General features: G+C 46.3%; 1 protein-coding gene across 3 annotated transcripts in view; it reads right to left on the bottom strand.

Annotated features, from left to right (window-relative positions):
* Positions 1 to 22,603, bottom strand: part of LOC137558120 (beta-1,3-galactosyl-O-glycosyl-glycoprotein beta-1,6-N-acetylglucosaminyltransferase 4-like) — a 79,231-nt gene that overhangs the window by 40,280 nt on the left and 16,348 nt on the right. Inside the window, exon 1 of one of the 3 annotated variants that reach the window (XM_068271718.1) lies at positions 8,636 to 8,765. The exons of the other annotated variants lie outside the window; for them this stretch is intronic. The gene's annotated coding sequence lies outside the window, so the exon portion shown is untranslated. Of the gene's footprint in view, positions 1 to 8,635; positions 8,766 to 22,603 lie in introns of those variants that run through there. 3 annotated transcript variants of the gene reach the window in all.

The raw sequence follows: 22,603 nt of genomic DNA, 5'->3' as shown, positions 1-22,603 counted from the left end.
GGGAGGAGCAAACAAAAAGAGGTCTGCATCTTCCTGTATTTTCATATTCGACAATTTTGTTAAATATTTTACCACAGGATTCCTGGGACCAGGAGCGGCAGTAAAGAGGACAGGACCTGCCAGGGAGGTATGTCTGCCATGAAGGTACATACCAGAATGGCTGTTCTGGATTGTTAAAAATGAGTTCAGGTATGCTTTAAGGTGCCCACTAATGATACAATCTTGATTGTTCCATCTTACCAAATCTATGCAGTACAAGGGTAAACTGAGTGAATATATGTTGAGTAGATACCATAGGTAGCCCCTCATATTACTAAAGGTGCCCATACATTTGTCAGATTGGCAGCAGATAGATAAGAAATGCATCTGATGATCTATCTGATGCGTTTTTAGAACATTTTTTACCAGGATAGAATTCCAACAGATTTCAGTTTGAAATCTATTGAAATTCGATCTGATGGCATTTTTTTGCCATCAGATTTCCATTAAGGCCAATGCAAACTGATAAGCAATCTCATCAGATCGACCTAAATTTTCCACCCTGCCAGTTCGATGGAAATCCATCGAAATCGATCGAAATCGGCCATCGATCGGTCGATTGGCCAACCGATTTGCAAACGATCAATCGATCGATCGATCGGGATCGATCGGTCGGCCAGAAAATCGGCTGAGTGTATGGGCCCCTTTAGAAGTGGTAAGATTTTACAATCAAGATTGTATCGTTAGTGGGTACCTAAACTATGCTGGCAGGAAGACTAGATATTTGGTTGTCTGCAGATAAAGTCATGTTAAGAATTTTGAAATAACGACTGAAAAATCCATTGTGGTTTACAGAGCTGTGGGGGATTTTTTTTTAAAAAAATCAACAGCAACAGAATACTACTTGAAGTACAGACAAGTGGAAAACACAAAAGCAACCACAACAATGAGTAAAATGTCGGGGGTGTGGGGGTGGAGGGATTGGGGGGAGGGGGGAAAATAGTTTGAATTTTTGAAGCAATGATACATTTGAGACGTGCTTAAGTTGACCGCAGCTTAGTTACATAAACCTCTGAAGAACCGCGTAATAGAAGATGCCTAAAGAAAGAGAAACTATGTTTTTCAAAAAGAGAAGTAACGAGCTCACGCTCCTCCATCAAACTTTATTCAAAAGGCAATGAACACCATAGATGATCAGTTCTCCCAGGAGGAGAGATTATAGAGAATCACGTGATCAATTTTTACTTCTTTGATTGTCTGTTTACAATCTTTTCAAACCTCTCCTGTTTTGGAATAAACAAAAAGTGAGGCATGCTGACAAGCAGGGGCGTTGCTAGCCCCAAAGATCAGTGGCACATGCCCCGGATCTATTCGCGGGTGCTCCCGATGTCCCCTAGGCAGAGTCAGGAAGCGGGTGGCAGTACTCGCCTCTGGCCGCTTGGTCTCCAGATTCTGCAGACATCTTCTCTTCCGGGCAGGCCTAGTAAGACTGCTATTAAGTTTGTGTAAAGTTCGCTCCCCCATAACCACACCCACATTCTGGTGCGTGGCCACACCCATTTTTGCCTGAAGTGTCCAAATGTGCCCCGGATCTCTTAGGATCCTAGCAACGCTCCTGCTGGCAAGATCACAAAGCAGCCAATAAGGAAGATCAAATTGATCACCTAATGAAATGTTTCTCTAGTGGAGTGGATCATATATAGTAGGGACATTAGATTGATGGTAGATGTGAATGGTTCTTTGTAGCATGTAACACTGCATAATATGTTGGTGCTTTTTGAAGAAGTCCCGAAGCAAATATTAATACTGACCTAAGGATCAAGGATCATCCGATTGATCGGAAATGATCGCTTGTGACCACCTGTTAACCAATTGGATCATATTGATATGAAAAACAAATCAATTCCATTAATCGGATCATATTAGTTAACAGGTTTTTGGACAATAATGGGACGAATCGATCATATCGGACGATCGATCGTCTATTTGATTGTATTGGGCACCTTAGGTATTTAACTTTTGACCCAAGGTTAACCTCAGGTTCTCTTTAAATACCATAATTTCATTTGACTACAAAGTGATGCATCTTTGCTTACTGTGCATTACTTTGTATTAGAGATGGTCCTTAAAGTGGACCCGAACCTTGCACAGGACAGAACAGAGAAATGCACCCTGTATGTATTGAGGGCTGGTGCACACCGAGCGGCTTTTTGGGCGTTTTCAGATCCGCTTGCGGCTGCGGATCTGCTTGGTCAATGTATCTCAATGGGGTGGTGCACACCAGAGCGGCAGGCGTTTTGCAGAAACGAAAAATGCCTGGGTGAGGCATTTTTGGGATTTCGGATGCGTTTCTGCCTCAATGTTAAGTATAGGAAAAACGCAAACCGCTCTGAAAAACGGCACTTCAGAGCGGTTTTGCAGGCGTTTTTGTTACAGAAGCTGTTCAGTAACAGCTTTACTGTAACAATATATGAAATCTACTATACTGAAAACCGCAGCAGCAATCCGCAAAACGCTAGCAAAACGCCTCATAAAAATAAAAAAAAGCGTTTCAAAATCTGCTAGCGTTTTGCGGATCTGCTTGCGGTTTTTGGTGTGCACCAGCCCTGAGAGAGTCTAGGCTGTCTAATTCCCCCTCATTTGTGTTTAATCTCAAATTGTAATTTCATCCTCCTGTGTCACATGACTGCCTATGGCAGATAAGCACATTTGAAAGCACAGGCTGTAAACAATATGTCTGCTTCCATGGATCAGGAAGTAGAAACTGCACAGATTTATTTTAGGATTTGTATCCGCTGTAACAAAGAAATGTTTTTTGTTTAAAGGTTATTATGCTGCCGGAAGGAGGAAGTGCGCGGTGGTGAGGCTTGCAATGCGTGCAATAGGACGCGTACAAGCTGTTTGGAGCACAGGGAGGACGACAGACTTATGGGTGACTAACCCCTTCTCATCCAGCCGCACACCTGAGGCAATTAAGCCTAATTTAAATCACGAATTTGAGTCCTTAGGTACTCCTAACTACTCGTGAGCTCATGCCTGCTGCGCAGGCACAGACCGTACTGGGCACTCCCGGTGATGTCAACGGGAGCCAGGGCGCAGACGTAGTGGTTTTCCGACTTTAAAGGCGCAAATTCCAGAAGTGAACCAGAGGCGGGGACTGGAGCATCGGTGAGTGGCTGCGCGGCGCAGGACGTCTGTGGGGGTCCGTTAGAAGCCCCAGGTAAGTTCAACTCATTTCCCCCCCTATCCCCCTTCTTTAAGCCTGGTATTCACCATGCAATATCCCGCCAGATGGTTTGAATAGGTAATTTCCGACAGGTCCGATCTGATTTCCAACCGTTTTTCTGATCGATTTGCATAAAAGTGATAAAAAAACGATCGGAAATCCGATTGGATCTGTCAGAAATTATCTATCTGATGGGAAATTGCAGTCACTGTAAAAATGCTATGTGAAGCAGTTTTGCAATTTTACAGAGACTCTGTAATAAAAAAAAAAAGTTACCCTCGGGAGGGGGAAGCTTCAGGGTCCCAAAGAGGCTTCCCCCATGCCTGTAGCTGCAGGCAATCCAGCGCTGGCTCCCCCGAAGCGTCCTGCAATCCCGGCTCGACACACCTGACAAGGCCTACTATATTTACCTTCCCTGGCTCCCGCGGGGGCGTTGTTGCATCTCTTAGCACAGAGATAGGCGGAAATAGCCGATCTCTGTTGGGTCCGCTCTACTATGCAGGGGCAGAAGACTTGCGCCTCAGTAGTAGAGCGATCAGCTATATCGGCCTATCTCCGTGTGGAGAGCTGATACTGCGCTGGAGCCGGGAAGCTAAATATTTAGATCCCCGCTGTTCGGAGGGGCACAGCGAGACCGCCGTGGGACACAGGAGGACGGGGGAAGCCTCGATAGCCTCCTGCCAAGGTGAGTACCCCCCAGGGGAACTTTTTTTAGTTACAGATTTTTTTAGTTACAGGTGACAACTATCACAAAAAAATAATAAAATAAAAAGTAAACATACTGCACATACATGTAAATGTATATTTCGTCGCCCAGAGTATAAATGAAGGATACATACATTTTTGCTAGGTCACTGTTGCTGAAGGTGCCCATTAAAGAGACACTGAAGCGAGAATAAATCTCGCTTCAGTGCTTTAACAGTACAATATTTTCCTCAGATGGGATCATTCTGTCAGATTTGCGGGATCGTAAGGGATTGGAAGGTAATTATCAATTGTTCCCATAAACAGGTTGGTTAGGAAACTCTCTCCTCAGATACAATTGTAAAACCCAACATTCCGATTGACAAAATTCTGTATTACAATTTATCATAGAATAGTTTTGTGTCAATTTTCCCACAAACTATGTAGTTTTCTGTCAAATTCGATCATAAAGATCCAATCAAATGGTCGCATCTATTGTACTGTTATTGAGCACCTTTGGTAGTGAAATTCTGAAAGATCTGACAGGTTATGGACTAGTCCATCTCTTCATAGAGCATTTTCATGTTTTCCATTACAAAAACATTTACTGAACTGCAGTTGCTCAGTCCAACTGGTAACATTGTGAGCAAACTAGAAGCTAGCTCAAATCTTTATATAGAGCCTTTCTAGAGAATCTTTTTATAAAAAAATAAAAGAAATACTAATGCTACGTACACACATGCGACAACGATCGTTCGTTGAGAACGACGAACGAACTTTTAATTGATGAAAGAACGACCTAAGTAAAGTTAGTTTTAAAAGGTGTGTAACGATCTGATCGTTAGAACGAATGTTACATCACATAAAGCAACTATTGCGCCTGCGCATAAAAATGAGAAGTTTCACGGAGAAATAGTGAAATGCGCATGTCAAGCCTAGTACGAACGACCGTTTCCAACGATGTACTACTTTTGCAAACCATCATCGTTGGTTAAAATCCGCCGAGACAGAACTTTCTTTTGTAGCGATTTGGCTCGTTCGTCGTTTGCCTTAATAGTTGGTGGTTCGTTTTTTGTAACGATCGTCGTTGGTAAAGATCGGGGAACGATATAGTCGCATGTGTGTACGCACCTTGAGAATCTGCCATGAGGAGATGCACTAGTTAAAAATCTATCAGCTTTTTACTACCTATCCTAAGTGAGAGCAACATAGGAAAAAAATAGTTTACAGTGCGTTTTACTCGACAGTTTATATGCAGTGTTCTCCCCAGAATTTTTTTTCCAGCCCGGGTGGCATGAAAAAGTAGCCGGGTGGCATGAAAAAAAATAGCTGGGTGGATGAGATGTATGCAGGGCAGGTGCTTCTCTGCTTACAGCAGAGGAGGAGGTGAGCAGATGACAGCCGGGTGCTCACCAAAACTAGCCGGCTTAAAGAGCCTGGGGAGAACACTGTATATGTATGTATCTAAAATTTTGCAATTTTTCCCTGATAATGGTCCTATAAGAAAAATAAATCGCTCTAGTGTGAAATCTATAATTGCATTAGATAAATCAAATCTTTTTTTTTTTTTTAATCGCCAGTGATTAGAAAGTTTCTGAAAACTGCTTGCAGCGTGAAACAGGCGTACATCAAAAAAGGGCGTTGGGAAAAAAGGGCGCGTGGTGTAAACGATAAGCAGTATTATCGTTTATAAAAATATTGTGTAGAATTTCGTTTACAAATAGTGTTTTAAGAATTTATAAATCATTAAATAATGTGTATGAAATCGGCAATTCTTAAAACGTTAATCTTCCCTGTTTCTAAACTGAAACTTATAATTACGTTTGTTAAAAAACCAGTAATATTTGTTTAAACATTATAATTATATATTGTTATGAATAATCTTGATTTATCGTTTATTATTATAATAAAATGTGAAAATATTGTTTATAACAATGATATTAATATAAGTACATTCATAATAACTGTTGATTAGTATTATTAAAATTGTACTAAAACTATACCTATGTCAACAAATGCAGCAGCGCTGTATAGTACACCCTTGAATGAAGTGGTTCCACCTCCAGAGATCCCAATGTTAGGCTCTTCCTCTCCTAAAAGTGCAGCTCAGTGCACAAAAAAAAAGGGATATGGATTCTCTCAGTGGAATGACAAAATGACAAATTTTATTGGAATATATGGATTAAAAACAAAAGAGATCAACTCACATCTAGAGGGTCCTACTCCAGTAGGAACCCTCTTGGCAACAAGCGCTTCCCACTCCGTGTGGTACTACAAATAATAGCGATCAGTGTAGTCTTGCCCGCTCTCGTCCCGACTAGTTTCGGCTTTCCGCTGTCATCAGGGGATCCCCTGATGACGGCGGAAAGCCGAAACTAGTCGGGACGAGAGCGGGCAAGACTACACTGATCGCTATTATTTGTAGTACCACACGGAGTGGGAAGCGCTTGTTGCCAAGAGGGTTCCTACTGGAGTAGGACCCTCTAGATGTGAGTTGATCTCTTTTGTTTTTAATCCATATATTCCAATAAAATTTGTCATTTTGTCATTCCACTGAGAGAATCCATATCCCTTTTTTTTGTGCACTGAGCTGCACTTTTAGGAGAGGAAGAGCCTAACATTGGGATCTCTGGAGGTGGAACCACTTCATTCAAGGGTGTACTATACAGCGCTGCTGCATTTGTTGACATATCTATAGCTTTGGAGGCTGAGGATTTACCTCTCCAGTGGCTGCAGTGTGTATCCTTGTTCACAGAACACCAGCTGATATAACGTGAGGCGCCTCTATCATTCTATTGACGTTTTAAAACTATACCTAACCCTACTCTCACACAGAACTCTCCCTGTACCTATCCCTAAAGGTAGCCATACACTGGTCGATTTGTCATCAGATTCGACCAACTGACAGATCCCTATCTGATCGAATCTGATCAGAGAGGGATCGTATGGCTACCTTTACTGCAAACAGATTGTGAACCGATTTCAGCCTGAAACCGTTCACAATCTGTTGTGGTGGTGGTGGTCCTGCCGCCGCTCCCCCCGCCCGCATACATTACCTGCTCCGCCGGCGCGACTCCAGTCCCCAGGTCACCGCTGCTCCGTCTCCGCTCTGGTCTCTGGCCCCGGCATGCTTTACTTCTTCCTGCCCGGTAGGAAGTTTAAACAGTAGAGCGCCCTCTACTGTTTAAACTTCCTGCCGGGCAGGAGGAACTGAAGCACGCCGGAGACCAGCGCAGACACGGAGCAGCGGTGACCGGGCGTAGACGTGCCGGCGGAGCAGGTAATGTATGCGGCTCTATTGCGTCGGTCGTCGGGTACTCGAACGTCGCTAGCGATGTGCTCCCTACCCGCGGGCGATCAACGCTAATTTTCCGCACGGAGCGATCGACGGGATCGGACGAAAAGGATCAAAATTCGGCGTGTAGCGCGAACGATTGGCAGCAGATTCGATCGTAGTGATCGAATCTGCTGTTGAAACGGTAGCGAATCGGGCCAGTGTATGGCCACCTTAACCCCTAGACCTCCTGGTGGTGCCTAAACCTAAGAACCCCTGGTGGTGCCTAAACCTAAGACCCTCCTGGTGGTGCCTAAACCTAAGACCCCCCTGGTGGTGCCTAAACCTAAGACCCCCCTGGTGGTGCCTAAAACTAACCACTCCAAAGCCCTCCCTGTACCTATCCCTAACCCCTAGACCCCCTGGTGGTGTCTAAACTTAAGACCCCCCTGGTGGTGCCTAAAACTAAGACCCCCCTGGTGGTGCCTAAACCTAAGACCCCCCTGGAGGTGCCTAAACCTAAGACCCCCCTGGTGGTGCCTAAACCTAAGACCCGCCTGGTGGTGCCTAAACCTAAGACCCCCTATGGATAATAATGTTTTACAAACATTAATAAATAAAAAAAATTAAATAATTTTTTTGGGTGGATAATAATGTTTTAGAAATGTTTTACAAATAGTGATTGTAAAAAATATATTGCAATTTACGTTACGTACTGATCGCTTTATTTTGTGAATAATAATGTTTTACAAACAGTAAGGGTTAAAATGTTAAATAATGTTTTAATTAAATAGGATAAATATCTTTAGTGTTTTTCTAAACGTTATTCGTCACGGGCTCATTTTCTAAACGTAAATCATCACAAGCACAGTTATAAAACATTAAAAATCTCCGGGCGCCGTTTGTAAAACGTTAATAATCTCCGGCGCCCTTTTTTCCCTGTTCGGCGCCCATTAAACGATATTTATAATGGGAGTGAATGGAGCGCCCTTTTTGTCCACTTGTCTCATGCGCCCAAATCTCCTGCTTCTGTGAAACAGACCTTATGCTGAATACACACGATGCGTTTTTGCGGTCGAGTCGCATCGATTCGATTATTTCCAACATGCTCGATTCAGATTTCGTTCGTTTTTGCCGTCGATTTGCATGTTAATGATGCCAAATCGACGGCAAAAACGATCGAAAAACGGATCGAGCATGTTGGAAATAATTAAATCGACCGCAAAAACGAACGCAAAAACGCATCGTGTGTATTCAGCATTAGAATGAGAGGAGATGAACTGAGAGCGAGTGCTAGAGTGAAAGAACATCAAAAAGAAAAAATGTATGTGAAGGTATAGCTTGAGCGGAAGATGTATATTTCCTGTACCACAGGCATGGATTGAACCCAGATCTTCTGATAAGCTTGTGCCTGAATTTTCATTAGAGCAGTACTAACAGAAGATAAGGCTGGAGAAGAGACACTGACTCACCAGATGTTGCAGAAGGTTCCCTGGCATTACACATACAGAGGTTTCAGGCCAGTAGCCTCCTTCGTATGACTGCCTTGGCTGCAGCTGTCACATCTAGCCGGGACGGATAAGGGGAGGCACATACCATTCACCCATCTGCCTGGAGTGCTGCTGTGGGTGTAGAAGACACATAGCTACAGTGATGAGAGCACTCCCACACCAGACCTGCAGTAACGAGCGAGGGAGGAGCCGTGCTCTGAGCACTGCAGCACTGTGATCACGCATGACGATTTCTCCACACATGACTTCGTCCACTCTATAACATGACTTCACTGAAAGCTAAGATTAGCAGCTGCTAACACCACAGGATGCACTAATTCCTTGCTGCTGTTCTGTCTGAATGGTCTCTAAAAATGGAGCTTTATCTGCTAAGCCCTAGAAAGGAGGTGTGCAAGGATTCAGGCTGGGCGCAAAGTTGTTTGAATCATCTGGGTTTTGGCGCAGAGCAGAAAACAGACATGAAAGCTCACTGAGGGGCTCATTCACACCTAGGGCATTTTGCCTTTTTTTTTTGAGCCCCGGCAATGTTCAATTCGCCCTAAAAACGCTTGTGCAATGATTCCCCATGTTCACCTCTGAGCGGGCTCGTTTCAGATCCGCTCGGCAAAGCGCTGCCTGTAATATTTTTAGGGCGATTTTGCTACAATGGAAGGTATAGGAAAAACGCTCACAAAATCGCTTTGTGCGGCAATTGCATGCGCGCTTTTAAGAATACATACACTGTATTTATTCTTTTCCGGGTCAAAGAGTTCACTTCCTGATATGTGTCAGGAAGTGAAAAAAAGAAATTGCTCTTGCAAAAGCGCTTTGAAAACACGGTTTTGTGTAAATCGCTTTTCAAAGCGATTTTGAGTGATTTTTTTTCCCCCTCCTGGCACGAGAGGGGGAAGTAAAAAAAAATCACTCAAAAACGCGGCCATCAGCGATTTCGATTTTATATGTGAACAAAGCCTTAGTGAAGGTCTGTGCGCCCTTTCCACTACATGGGAATTGCAGATGTTATACGCACGCGATTTCAGATGCAGAAACGCAGCCTATAAAAATCAATAGGCTACATCGGAATCGCGTGCAGGGTGGAAAAAATGCAATTTCCCGCAGAACGCATCCAAATTCTCGTAGCCGTGCATGGCACGTCTGGTTTGTAAACTGACCTGGCACCCCATTGAAAGCGTAGCCTAACGGTCGCAGTGTAAAGCGCCGCGCTCTGTGTCATTTTTTAAAATAGTACAGCATTTTGTCCTGCATACTATATAGCCTGGTCCATACTACGCGTTATGAGGTAGACTGATACGTGGAAACAAACCTGTTTCCATTCCGCTACTGATCCCTCCCAGACCCCCCAGAGCCCCATTCCTACCGTGTCAAGCATCAGAAAAATCACCCGCCATGCAATGCATCATTAGCGAGCAAAGCACTGGCCAATCTCCCATGCAACGCGGCGGTCACCGCAAGGCCAGAGGAAGTGGAGGAAGGAGTAGAAGTGACCGTTGATCCTGTGCTACCCTGAAGGCCCAATGGGGCCTGCTCTCCATACAGAAGGGAAATGCAGATAGCTATGCCTGGCCACGGCAGCCCCTCTGCACGCAGGCAGTTTACACCTGCCACCCAAGGCTGCTCCACGCCACCATGTCGGAAAGAGGCCCGGAATGTGTCACCAGTGCAGAGCCACCGTAGCCCTCACAAGTGAATTTTGCTCCTTGGAACGGACTATTTCTTCACTAGTGTGAAGAATCATTCAGTTTTCTCATTGCCCCCAATGCAGCAATTCAGCTTCCATTTCCGTTCCGCTGGCTCAGAGGTCCGGAAAAAGTTGGTTCAGTAGTGAAACTCGCAGTCCGTTCAGTGGACAGTGCGGAGCTTATCCGTTTTTTTTAGAAAACAGATAGGATGCTGTATTTGTTCCCATAAAAAATAAAAAATGTAGTATATATTTAAAAAAACAAACCACAAACACATCAAAAACTGCAAACACTAAAAACGCAGAAAGGTAAACGGCAGATTTCTAAAGCAGGGTTCACACTTATTGCGAAAAACTGAACTTTTTTACATTTAAGTTTATGTATGCAAATTTTCGCACAGTTTTTTACTTCAGCTAATGAAAGTCAAGAGAATTCGCACTCTGTGTGCAAATTTATGCTGCAAGACATACGTTTTTTTTTTGTCCATCTGAAAAAGCTTTTAGCAGAAGTGTGATTCTCTATTGACTTTCACTAGATGTGCGGCAAACTTGTTTACGCACATTCACCATTCATATGCAAATTTTAAAAGCGGAATTGAACTCTTGCACAGGACAGAAGGAAAACAGAGAAATACAGCCTGTATGTATTTAGAGAGTTTAGCCCAATTCCCCCTCATCTGTGACTAATCACAAGTTGTAATTTGATCTCTCAGGTGTCAGCTTGCTGTCTCGGCAGAGCAGCTAATTTGTAAACACAGGATGACAACGCTATGTCGGCTTCCATGAAAGCAGGAAGTAGAGACAATGCAGATTTATTGCAGGAATTGTATCAGCTGTTACAAAGAAATGTTTGTTTGTTTTTTTTCAACTGTCTGTTATGTTGTTGCGTATCTTTTAGAGCAGAGAGGAAGTTCTGAGTTCAGGTTCGCTTTAATACGTGTGAATCCTCCCAAAATGTGACCACAGCCAGGGCCGGTTCTAGACTTTTTGCTGCCTGAGGCAAACTTGTGAGGATGTGTTGGGCGCAGGATACAGCCGGTATATGGCTGATGCTGCTGCTGCACAAGTCCCGGCTGTGTTGAATACTATTCCCCCTCCAGGCCGCCATGGATGGTGGGGAATGAAATAATTCGGCTTCAATTGCTGGAAGCCGAATTATTGTGTTTTAAAAGTAACTTCAGCTCCATCTTCTGACGGCGCCGAAGTTACTCACTGCTGCTCCAAGTCTCCTGCGCTGGATTCACTGCTAATGCTCTTTTGCAGCCGGCGGTAGAGGCTTCCTCTTCTTCTGATGTGACTACACAGCGCATCATGTGACTAGTCACATGACGTGGAAGACGATGGAAGCCTCTACCGCCAGCTGCAAAAGAGCATCAGGTATGTATATTACCCTCCCTCACCCACCCGCCCGGCTGCTGCACCCTTCCTCACCCTCCTGCAGCTCAGGTTTGCGTCCTCAGAAGAGAAGTATGGATCCACACACTTTTTGGCCCATCACACATGTACAATAATCTGACCGTATGCTTACAATCGTTTCGGGGCCAGAGAGGTCCCCTTTGTCAATGCTAGGACAGGTCACATCCCCCCATCCCCATGTGAAGAAACGTTCAGTTTCCCAATGCTGCAGCATTTTTTGTCCGGTTCTATTCCGCTGGGCAGAACGTTCCAGAAAATTAGGGCCTGCAGCAATTTTTCGTTCCGGGGATCGGAACGTACAGAACATATCCGTACCAACGGACGCCTGTGAACGGTTTAATAGGTTAACAATGGATCCTTTCACATCCGTTCGGTTTGTACAGTATACGTTCCGCAAAAAAACACAGATGTGAACCGGGCCTAACAGTTTTCTTTTTCTTTTAATTTCTGTGAGTGAGGTTGTTTATAAATGAATGGCAATTTAATTGCATATGACGGCTTCCTTGTTCTCGTGCGATCAACCACATCTATAAAAGGGACTTAACAAAGACCTCCACGACGCCTGCAAGATCTGTAAGCTGCCCATACACCGCAGGCCGATTTCTGATCGACTTCATCATGAAATCTCTCGGGAATTGCCTGAGTCCGCTACTGCCCCCCTATTGTATAAACGTGCCCCTCGTGTACATTTATACATTACCTGCCCGTGTCGCCCACTGCGCGGTGCTCATCTACCAGTTCTTCCTCTTGCATTTGCGCCTCACAGGAGACCGACGTTTAGCGCATGGCGTGTGTGACATCACACACACGCAATACACAGGTGGCATGTGAGGTGCAAATGTAAGAGGAAGAACCAGAAAACAGATGGGCACCGCACGGTGGGCGACACACAGGCAGGTAATGTATACAATGTATGTAAATGCACACGAGGAGCTCATTTATACACTAGAGGTAGTGCTTGGGGTTTCAGCGTGATCGTAAGTGATATCGCATGCCGTTACCACCGTGCGTTTCCAATTGACCATGACTGCCTGACATCTCGCAGCCTGTCTGATTGATACATGCAAACAATTTACACCCGCAATTGGTTGCATTGTCGATCGGGCATGCTCTTCGTGCACCGATTTTCATCCGATTCGATAATTATCATCAAATCGGATAGTCGATCGGCCACCAAGTTGAGATATGTATGGCCACCTTTACCAGCAGGGTGGTGGATTGCTTTGCACATACACAGATACTTACTGTATATCTCTTGATTTACTTATTCACTTTGTATTATTAATAAATTTTAAAAAAAGTTGATTCCATTTATATTCACTTGTGTAGCTGATCAGGAACTCGATGAATGTTTGAATGCTAAGCTTAGAAGGTGCCCCGCTTTAGAAGGCTCACACTCACATCTTCAAATATTCTATGTGTCCGATGCAGCTCACTTTTGCTCCAAGTCTCCTCCTAACATTTGTACTGTATGAGGAAGTTTATCCAAGAGGCTAAACCCATTCATTTTTTAGTGCAAATAAAAGCTTTATCACGAACAGTACTCAAACAATGTTGGCTCTTTTAGCGAACAAGCATAGTCAACTAAAGTTGTCACTGATCTTCTTACAGCCAAATCCAAAGGTCATTTTTCTATATTCATCCTTCTTGATCTGTAATCAGCATTTGATACCATTGATCACACCTATTCCTACAGATACTTTCATCTGTAGGCATAAAGGGACTCGCTCTCTGCTGGTTATATTCCTTTCTCTCTGGGAGGTCCTTCAGTCTCTTAGGCCTGGTGCACACCGAGCAGTTTTTGTAGCGTTTTCCAAACCGCTTCCGCCTGTGAAAACGCTTGGCTAATGTATTTCAATGGGATGGTGCTCACCAGCGGTTTGTGGTTTTTAGCAATCCTGCAAACGTGGGTCCTGCAGCACTTTTGCGGTTTGCAGAAGCGTTTCTGCCTCAATGTAAAGTATAGGAAAATCTCAAACCGCTCTGGAAAACACTAGATCAGACCGGGTTTCCAGGCATTTTTGTTACAGTAGCTGTTCAGTAACAGCTTTTACTGTAACTATATTTGTAATCTGCTACACAAAAACGCTCCAAAAAACGCTAGGCATGTTTAGAAAACGTCTCGAAACATGCCTAGAATCGCTCTGAAATCTGCTCCAACAACCTCTGGCGTTTTGAGGCTCTGCTAGCGGTTTTGGTGTGCACTGGGCCTTACTCGGATCAGATCTCTTCTCCTCATCCTTTGTCTGTGGAGTTACCTCAAGGCTCTGTACTTGGTTCCTTCCTCTTTTCCATCTACATGCACGTTCTTGGTGACTTAATCAACTCATTTGGTTTTCAATACCACCTATATGCAGACGATACACAACTTTACCTACCAGCCCCAGACCCTAAAGGGAACCAGAGACGAACAGAGTACAAAAAATGAAAAAGCTTTTATACATACCTGGGGCTTCCTCCAGCCCCATAAGCCTGGATCGCTCCCACGCCTCCGTCCTCCGCTTCCTCTATCGCCGGTACCGGGACCCGTCACTTCCGGCGGATGCGACCGTTTTTACGCATACACATCGGCTTCCTCCATACACTTACGCATGTGGCTGCGTAGTGTGGAGCCGCACGCGTAAGTATATGGAGGGAGCCCCTGTGATGCGGAAAATTGGCCACGTACTTCCGTCGACTGGCTGAAAGTACGGGACCCAGTGCCGGCGGATACAGGCATCGGAGGACGGCGGTGTGGGAGCGATCCAGGCTTATGGGGCTGGAGGAAGCCCCAGGTATGTATAAAAGCTTTACCCCCAAACATCTCTGGTTCTCTTTAACTCCCTCCTCACATGTGTTCCTGACTGCTTGTCTGCTATATCCTCCTTCATGTCCTCTCGCTTCTTAAAATAAACAAAACTTAAAGTGGAATATAACCAGCATTTTTTTTTTACTAGACCAGCATTGGAAGGGTTACACACAGAGCTTGAAAGTTGAGTGCAGTGAAATGCTGCCGCATTCGAACTTCAGATAATGTTATATTGTGTTTACTTAAATGTATCAAGTGAGGAATGTGACACATTCTCTGACTGCGGAGAAGCTGCTGGAGACAGAGAGACACTGAAAGCGTGTCTGGCTGCAAACAGCAATGAATAAAACCAGTTATTAATAAAATGCAAAGTCAGCTCACAAAGCAAAAAACTGTACTTTTGGAAACCTATAACTTCTAAATGAATAATAATACTTATGAACAAATGCAAATATGATAACCGTATGGCATATAAAAAGTAGGTAAACATGTTTTTATTGAATATTATGTCAGGGTTTTAAAGCAGGACTAATCTTTTTTCCACCGTCTCTGTCCACCACTCTGCCTGAAATAACAATAAAATGTTAATAAACACTCCCATAACTTCATTTCCCAAAGCATAGTGCTTAGGGGTAATACTTGACTCTCTCTCATTCCTCACATTCACTCCCTAACCACCTCCTGTTATCTCCAACTCAAAAACATCTCACATCCAACCGTTTCTCACTCAAGACACAACTAAAATGTTAAACAAACACAAGAAAACACAGAACATTTATATCGCGCTTTTCTTCTGCCGGACTCAAAGCGCCAGAGCTGCAGCCACTAGGACGCGCTCTATAGGCAGTAGCAGTGTTAGGGAGACTTGCCCAAGGTCTCCTACTGAATAGGTGCTGGCTTACTAAACAGGCAGAGCCGAGATTCGAACCCAGGTCTCCTGTGTCAGAGGCAGAGCCCTTAACCATTACACTATCCAGCCAAAAAGGACAACTGAAGAGAGAGGTATATGGAGGCTGCCATGTTTATTTCCTTTTAAAGGGAACCAGAGACGTTGGGGGGAAAGCTGTTATACATACCTGGGGCTTCCTCCAGCCCCATACGCACGGATCGCTCCCACGCTGCCGTCCTCCGCTGCCTGGATCCGCCGCTACCGGGTCCCGTCATTACAGTCGGCTGGCAGACGCGGCCAATTGTCCGCATCACAGGGGGCTCCCTCCATATAAGTACGCGTGAGGCTGCATACTGCGCAGCCTCATGCGTACGGGTATAGAGGGAGCCCCTGTGATGCGGACAATTGGCCGCGTCCGCCGGAAGTGACGGGACCCGGTACCGGCGATAGAGGAAGCGGAAGATGGCGACGTGGGAGCAATCCAGGCTTATGGGGCTGGAAGAAGCCCCAGGTATGTATAAAAGCTTTTTTGTATTTTTAATGAAGGTTCCTCTCTGGTGCCCTTTAAGCAATACCAGTTGCCTGGCAGCCCTGCTGATCCTCTGCCTCTAATACTATTAGCCATGGCCCCTGAACAAGCATGCAGCAGATCAGGTGTTTCAGACTTTAAAGACAGATCTGACAAGACTAGCTGCAAGCTTGTTTCAGGTGTTTTTCAGATACTACTGCAGAGAAATAGACCAGAAATAGGCCAATCTGGTATTGATTAAAAGGAAATAAATATGGCAGCCTCCGTATACCTCTTACTTCAGTTCCCCTTTAATGCATTCTCTCAGAGCTGAGACAAGGTCCTCAAACACCCAAGGCTGAAACACCAAAGTGCGCCCCTCCATCCCTCCCACCACAGCCATCACACACTGATTGCTATTAGACTAACGAGGCGCCCCAGGGCCCCCAACACCTTAATCTCTAGTTATCTGGCTTGCAGTCACTGCCATGTATCCCCTTTTCTTATTTCTCTCTGTTCAATAGGGGTATGATAGCTGAGTGAGTTGTGCGCCCCCTCCTACACTGCGCCCTGAGGCTGGAGCCTCTCTCGCCTCTGCCTGACCCTACATGCGCTTATAATATCTCGTCTGGACTATAGTAACATACTGCTTTGTGGACTACCAAATAACAGACTGCCACCGCTCCAATCTGCAATGAACTCAGCTGCTCGTCTCATTCATCTTTCTTCTTGTTCTTTCTCTGCTGTCCCGCTCTGTCAAGCTCTTCATTGGCTATCATATAACCAGAATCAGAATCAGAATTTGTTTATTTCGCCAAGCACGGTTGCACCGTGCCCGGAATTAGGTTTGGTACGTTGATTGGCAAGAAAGAGTTGTACAAACAGACAGGAATAATACAACATAACAAGAGTGCAGCAGAACAATACAACAGATACAGGAGTAATATAACATTTGCAGTAGGTCAGTTGCGGGTCTAGCAGGGACAGCAGCGTGTAGCAGAAGATAATTCTAGTACGACCTAGGCAGGGTAGTAAACAGAGCGGCCGCAGCCAAAGTCAGATATTAGTCCGGTAGATGGCTATAGGGGCGATCAGCGGAATGGGCAGAGTTCAAGACTCTGACGGCCGTGTGGAAAAAAATGTTCATACGCCTAGTAGTCTTAGCAGGGATGGACCGAAACCTCCGGCCCAGTTTGAGTCAAGTGAAAAAACTGTGGCCAGGGTGAGAGGGGTCGCCCACAATTTTCATTGCTCTATTTCGCAGTCTAGATGAGATCTAGAGGGGGAAGAGGTTTCCCAATAATCCTCTCTGCTGAGCTGATGACCCTCTGGAGTTTGTATCTGTCGCTGGCGGTGCAGCTAGCGAACCAGACCAGGATGGATGAGCAGAGGACTGACTCGATCGTAGCAGAGTAGAAGGACTTCAGAAGATCATGGGCCATGCCAAACTTCTTAAGTTGGCGAAGGAAGAAGAGTCTTTGCTGTGCTTTCCTCTGAGTCGTGGTAGTGGTTGCCCTCCAGGTCAGGTCAGCAGAGATGGTTGTACCCAGGAGGCGGACGTTGGGAACCCTAGCGACCTCGATATATATCGGAGGGGGGTTGCTGGCATGCTTCCTAAAATCAATGACCATCTCCACGGTTTTGGCTGTGTTAAGAACTAGCCTATTCTCTCTACACCAATTGCAGATTCTGTTTACCTCCTTGCGGTAAGCCTGCTCGTCGTTCTCACTAATAAGGCCAATGATTGTGGTATCGTCCGCAAATTTGATGATTTTGACAGAGTCAGCTGTGGATGTGCAGTTATTCGTCTATAGAGAGAACAGAAATGGTGACAAGATGCAGCCCTGAGGGGCTCCAATGTTGGTCACTCTGGGTCTGGAGGATATGTCGCCCAGCCTAACCACCTGGGACCTGTTCGAGAGAAAGTCTGTGATCCAGAGACGGATGGTTGGATGGACTTTGAGCTTCGTGAGATTGTCGTGCAGAATACGGGGGCAGATGGTATTAAAAGCCAAGCTGAAGTCCAGGAGAAGAACTCTAGCATATAAGTTTGGCCTGTCGAGGTTGTTAGTGATAAACTCCAGGCAGATGTTGATAGCGTCGCCAGTGGACCTGTTTGCTCTGTACGCGAACTGGAGAGGGTCCAGTCAGTCCAGAGTAACATTCTTGAGCAGCAACAGTACCGTTCTTTCAAAGGTCTTCATGTCCACTGATGTTAGGGCAACGGGCCTGAAGTTGTTTAGGTCAGAAACCCCTTGCTTTTTCGGGATGGGGATGATAAAGGAAGCGAGTAGGGACTTTCCCTTCGGTGAGAGACCTGGCGAAGATAGAGGTCAGGACAGGGGCCAGCTGACTTGCGCAGGACTTCAGACATGCAGGTGACACGCAATCAGGGCCAGATGCTTTCCTGGCATTCAAGGAAGACAAGAGGTGCAGAACAACGTCCTCGGATACTGTCAAGGGGGGGCATGTGCTCGAGCTAGGTTCAATGCTCTTATAGGCAGAGAGGGGGGGGAGTAAGGAGTAGACGGCCCCCCAGAGGTGCCCGGAACCTCAAACCTGCAATAAAAGTTACTGAGTTCCTCAGCTAGCTCGGAGCAGGGGGTAGCCTGTTGGGAAAGAGGCTTGTAGCTGGTGGCAGCCTTCAGGCCCTTCCAGACAGCCCGAGGGTCGTTTGAGCGAAGATTGTTCTGAATTCTTTCAGCATATGACCATTTAGCAGCACGGAGTTCCCTGTTGAGGGAGTTCCTTGCCATTCTGAAGTCCTCCAGGGAGCCAGACCTGTAAACTGCTTCCTTGCGACTCCACAGTTGGCGCAACTTGTTTGAGAACCACGGTTTGTCATTGGGGTAAATCTTGAAGGACTTGGTGCGTACACAGGATTCCTCACAGAAGCTGATATAGGATGAGACAGTATCAGCCCACTCATCTAAGTCGGTGATTCTAGCGCCTTCCAGTCCGTACAGTCAAAACACGCCTGGAGTTGGAGTTTGGCTTCATTTGACCACACTTTGGTGGACCTCAGGACCGGTTTCGCTGACTCAAGGCGCAGTCTATAGGTAGGAACCAGATGGATGAGGCAGTGGTTAGAGGAACCGAGAGCTGCCCACGAGGCATCCTTGTAAGCGTCCTTTAGAGGTGTATAACAGTGGTCTAGAGGAGGGCTTTTTAATCTTTCCACTAATTGTACCACTTTTATCACCTGAAAATTTAGAAGTACCACCCGGCTGTTTCCACCAGAATCAAAGTGGAGAGCTGCTACTGCGTATTCGGATATGCTGATAAGGAGATCTTTGGGCGTCCTTTCGCTGGATCCCCTCTACTGTGGAGGAAGGGGGATGCCTCTTTAGCCCCCAGAGGTCCTCGCTGTGCTGCACTGCATAATAGTTCCGACCTCAGACCAGCAGTAACCCCACTGTCACTGTGCACCGATTGCCTGGCTGTCTCTTCACCACTGATCTGAGGTCTGAAGTATGCTGTAGGGCAGCACAGCGAGGAGCGAGCGAGGGGAGCTGAACTTTGTGCAGGCAAGATGGGACCATGGCAAGTGGCAGACAAACCTGGTGTGTACCACCTGGCCAACAGCAAAGTACCACTAGTGGTACGCATACCACAGGTTGAAAAGCCCTGGTCTAGAGTACTGGAGTTCCTGGTGGGGCAGTCCACGGGCTGGAGGTAGCGTGGGAGCTCATGCCGGAGGTTGGCTTTGTTGAAGTCACCCATAATGATAAACAGAGAGTCTGGAAGGGACGTCTCCCACTGTGTGATGGTGTCACTGAGGTCACGCTGAGCAATTTTAACATCGGCGGCAGGCGGAATATACACGCCCCCGAGGACGTAGGAGGTGAACTCTCTGGGCGAGTATGAAGGCCTGCAATTAATGAGTAGTAGTTCGAGGTTGGGGGTGCACCAGAGGGTCCAGTTCAAACTCTTAACCCTTATTATTATTATTATTTAGTATTTATATAGCGCCAACATCTTCCGCAGCGCTGTACAGAGTATATATAGTCTTGTCACTAACTGTCCCTTGAAGGAGCTCACAATCTAGTCCCTATCATAATTATATGTCTATATTGTGTAGTATATGTACTGTAGTCTAGGGCCAAATTTTAGTGGGGGGGGGGCAATTAATTTATCTGTATGTTTTTTTTGGAATGTGGGAGGAAACCGGAGTACCCGGAGGAAACCCACACAGACACGGGGAGAACATACAAACTCCTTGCAGATAGCGCCCTGGCTGGGATTTGAACCGGGGACCCAGCGCTGCAAGGCAAGAGCGCTAACCACTACGCCACCGTGCTATCCTTACAAAGCTCTCTCCCCTATACACCTCCTCACTAGTTTCCAGTAGGGATGCTCACCGCATTCCGCGGAATTCCGTTTTCCGCAATTCCGGTCGGAAATTGGTGATTCCGTTCCGTCGCATCGGAACGGAATTGCCTTAGCGATCCGACGGAATTCCGGAATTGCGATGCGTAGTTCTGCCGGAATGCGGATTTTTGTAAGCCAATCACAAGGAAGCCCCTAGAAGAAGCTTAGAGTGAAAACAACCGGATTTCAGCATGAAAATAGGAATTTCTGCACCAATTAGAGGCTTAACAAAAACCAGCCAAACGGATTTCTGCATGAAAATCGAAATCATTTCAGCACCAACTACAGTCTTAACAAAAACCAATCAATCCTATGTTAGCAACCATATCCCTAGCTATTTCAGCTATCCCACCCATTTTGCATAGGTCCCATAGCCTATGCGACACCTCCTGCGGCGCCAAAACCACCGCCATGGAATCACCGACAGGTCCCATAGCTTATGCGACACCTCCTGCGGCGACAAGACGACCGCCATGGAACCACCACCAGGTCCTAAATCTTACGCGACACCTCCTGCGGCGCCAAAACTACCGCCATGGGACCACCGCCAGGTCCCAAAGCTTACGCGACACCTCCTGCGGCTCCAAACCACACTTGTAATGACTGCCGTGGAACCCCATGGCTTACGCGACACCTCCTACGGCTCCAAACCAAACTTGTAATGACCGCCGTGCAACCACCGCTAGGTCCCATGGCTTACGCGACAACTCCTACGGCTCCAAACCACACTTGTAATGACTGCCGTGGAACCCCATGGCTTACGCGACACCTCCTACGGCTCCAAACCAAACTTGTAATGACCGCCGTGCAACCACCGCTAGGTCCCATGGCTTACGCGACAACTCCTACGGCTCCAAACCACTTGTAATGACCGCCGTGGAACCCCATGGCTTACGCAACAACTCCTGCGGCTCCAAACCACACTTGTAATGACCGCCGTGGAACCCCATGGCTTACGCGACAACTCCTGCTGCAAAAAAAAAAAAAAAAGACAGGAGGAACAGCCACTAGGTCCCATGGGCTACCATTTAGCAAAATCGAGATTTCAATTGCGATTACTTTAATTTTTCCGTAACCTAGTTTCCAGATACCAACCCTATCGCAATCTGCACATGACCTTCTGTTGTCCTCTAGAATTACCTCCTCGCATTCCTGTATACAAGATTTTGCACATGCTTCACCCCTCCTCTGGAATACCCTCCCACAACACATCCGTCACTCTCCAACCTTGGGTACCATTAAATGCCAACTGCCTCCTGCTACACAGCAGACACCTACTAACCTGTACACCAACTGCCTCCTGCTACACAGCAGACACCTACTAACCTATACACCAACTGCCTCCTGCTGCACAGCAGACACCTGCTAACCTATACACCAACTGCCTCCTGCTACACAGCAGACACCTACTAACCTATACACCAACTGCCTCCTGCTGCACAGCAGACACCTACTAACCTGTACACCAACTGCCTCCTGCTATACAACAGACACCAACTAACCTATACACCAACTGCCTCCTGCTGCACAGCAGACACCTACTAACCTATATACCAACTGCCTCCTGCTGCACAGCAGACACCTACTAACCTATATACCAACTGCCTCCTGCTACACAGCAGACACCTACTAACCTATACACCAACTGCCTCCTGCTGCACAGCAGACACCTGCTAACCTATATACCAACTGCCTCCTGCTACACAGCAGACACCTACTAACCTATACACCAACTGCCTCCTGCTGCACAGCAGACACCTACTAACCTATATACCAACTGCCTCCTGCTACACAGCAGACACCTACTAACCTATACACCAACTGCCTCCTGCTGCACAGCAGACACCTACTAACCTATATACCAACTGCCTCCTGCTACACAGCAGACACCTACTAACCTATACACCAACTGCCTCCTGCTGCACAGCAGACACCTACTAACCTATATACCAACTGCCTCCTGCTACACAGCAGACACCTGCTAACCTATATACCAACTGCCTCCTGCTGCACAGCAGACACCTACTAACCTATACACCAACTGCCTCCTGCTACACAGCAGACACCTACTAACCTATACACCAACTGCCTCCTGCTGCACAGCAGACACCTACTAACCTATATACCAACTGCCTCCTGCTACACAGCAGACACCTACTAACCTGTACACCAACTGCCTCCTGCTGCACAGCAGACACCTGCTAACCTATATACCAACTGCCTCCTGCTACACAGCAGACACCTACTAACCTATACACCAACTGCCTCCTGCTGCACAG

This window comes from Hyperolius riggenbachi, chromosome 1 (assembly GCF_040937935.1).
Source record: "Hyperolius riggenbachi isolate aHypRig1 chromosome 1, aHypRig1.pri, whole genome shotgun sequence".
Lineage (NCBI taxonomy): Eukaryota > Metazoa > Chordata > Amphibia > Anura > Hyperoliidae > Hyperolius > Hyperolius riggenbachi.
The sequence above is the reverse complement of the archived record's forward strand: the minus strand, read 5'-3'. Positions and strand labels throughout refer to the sequence as shown.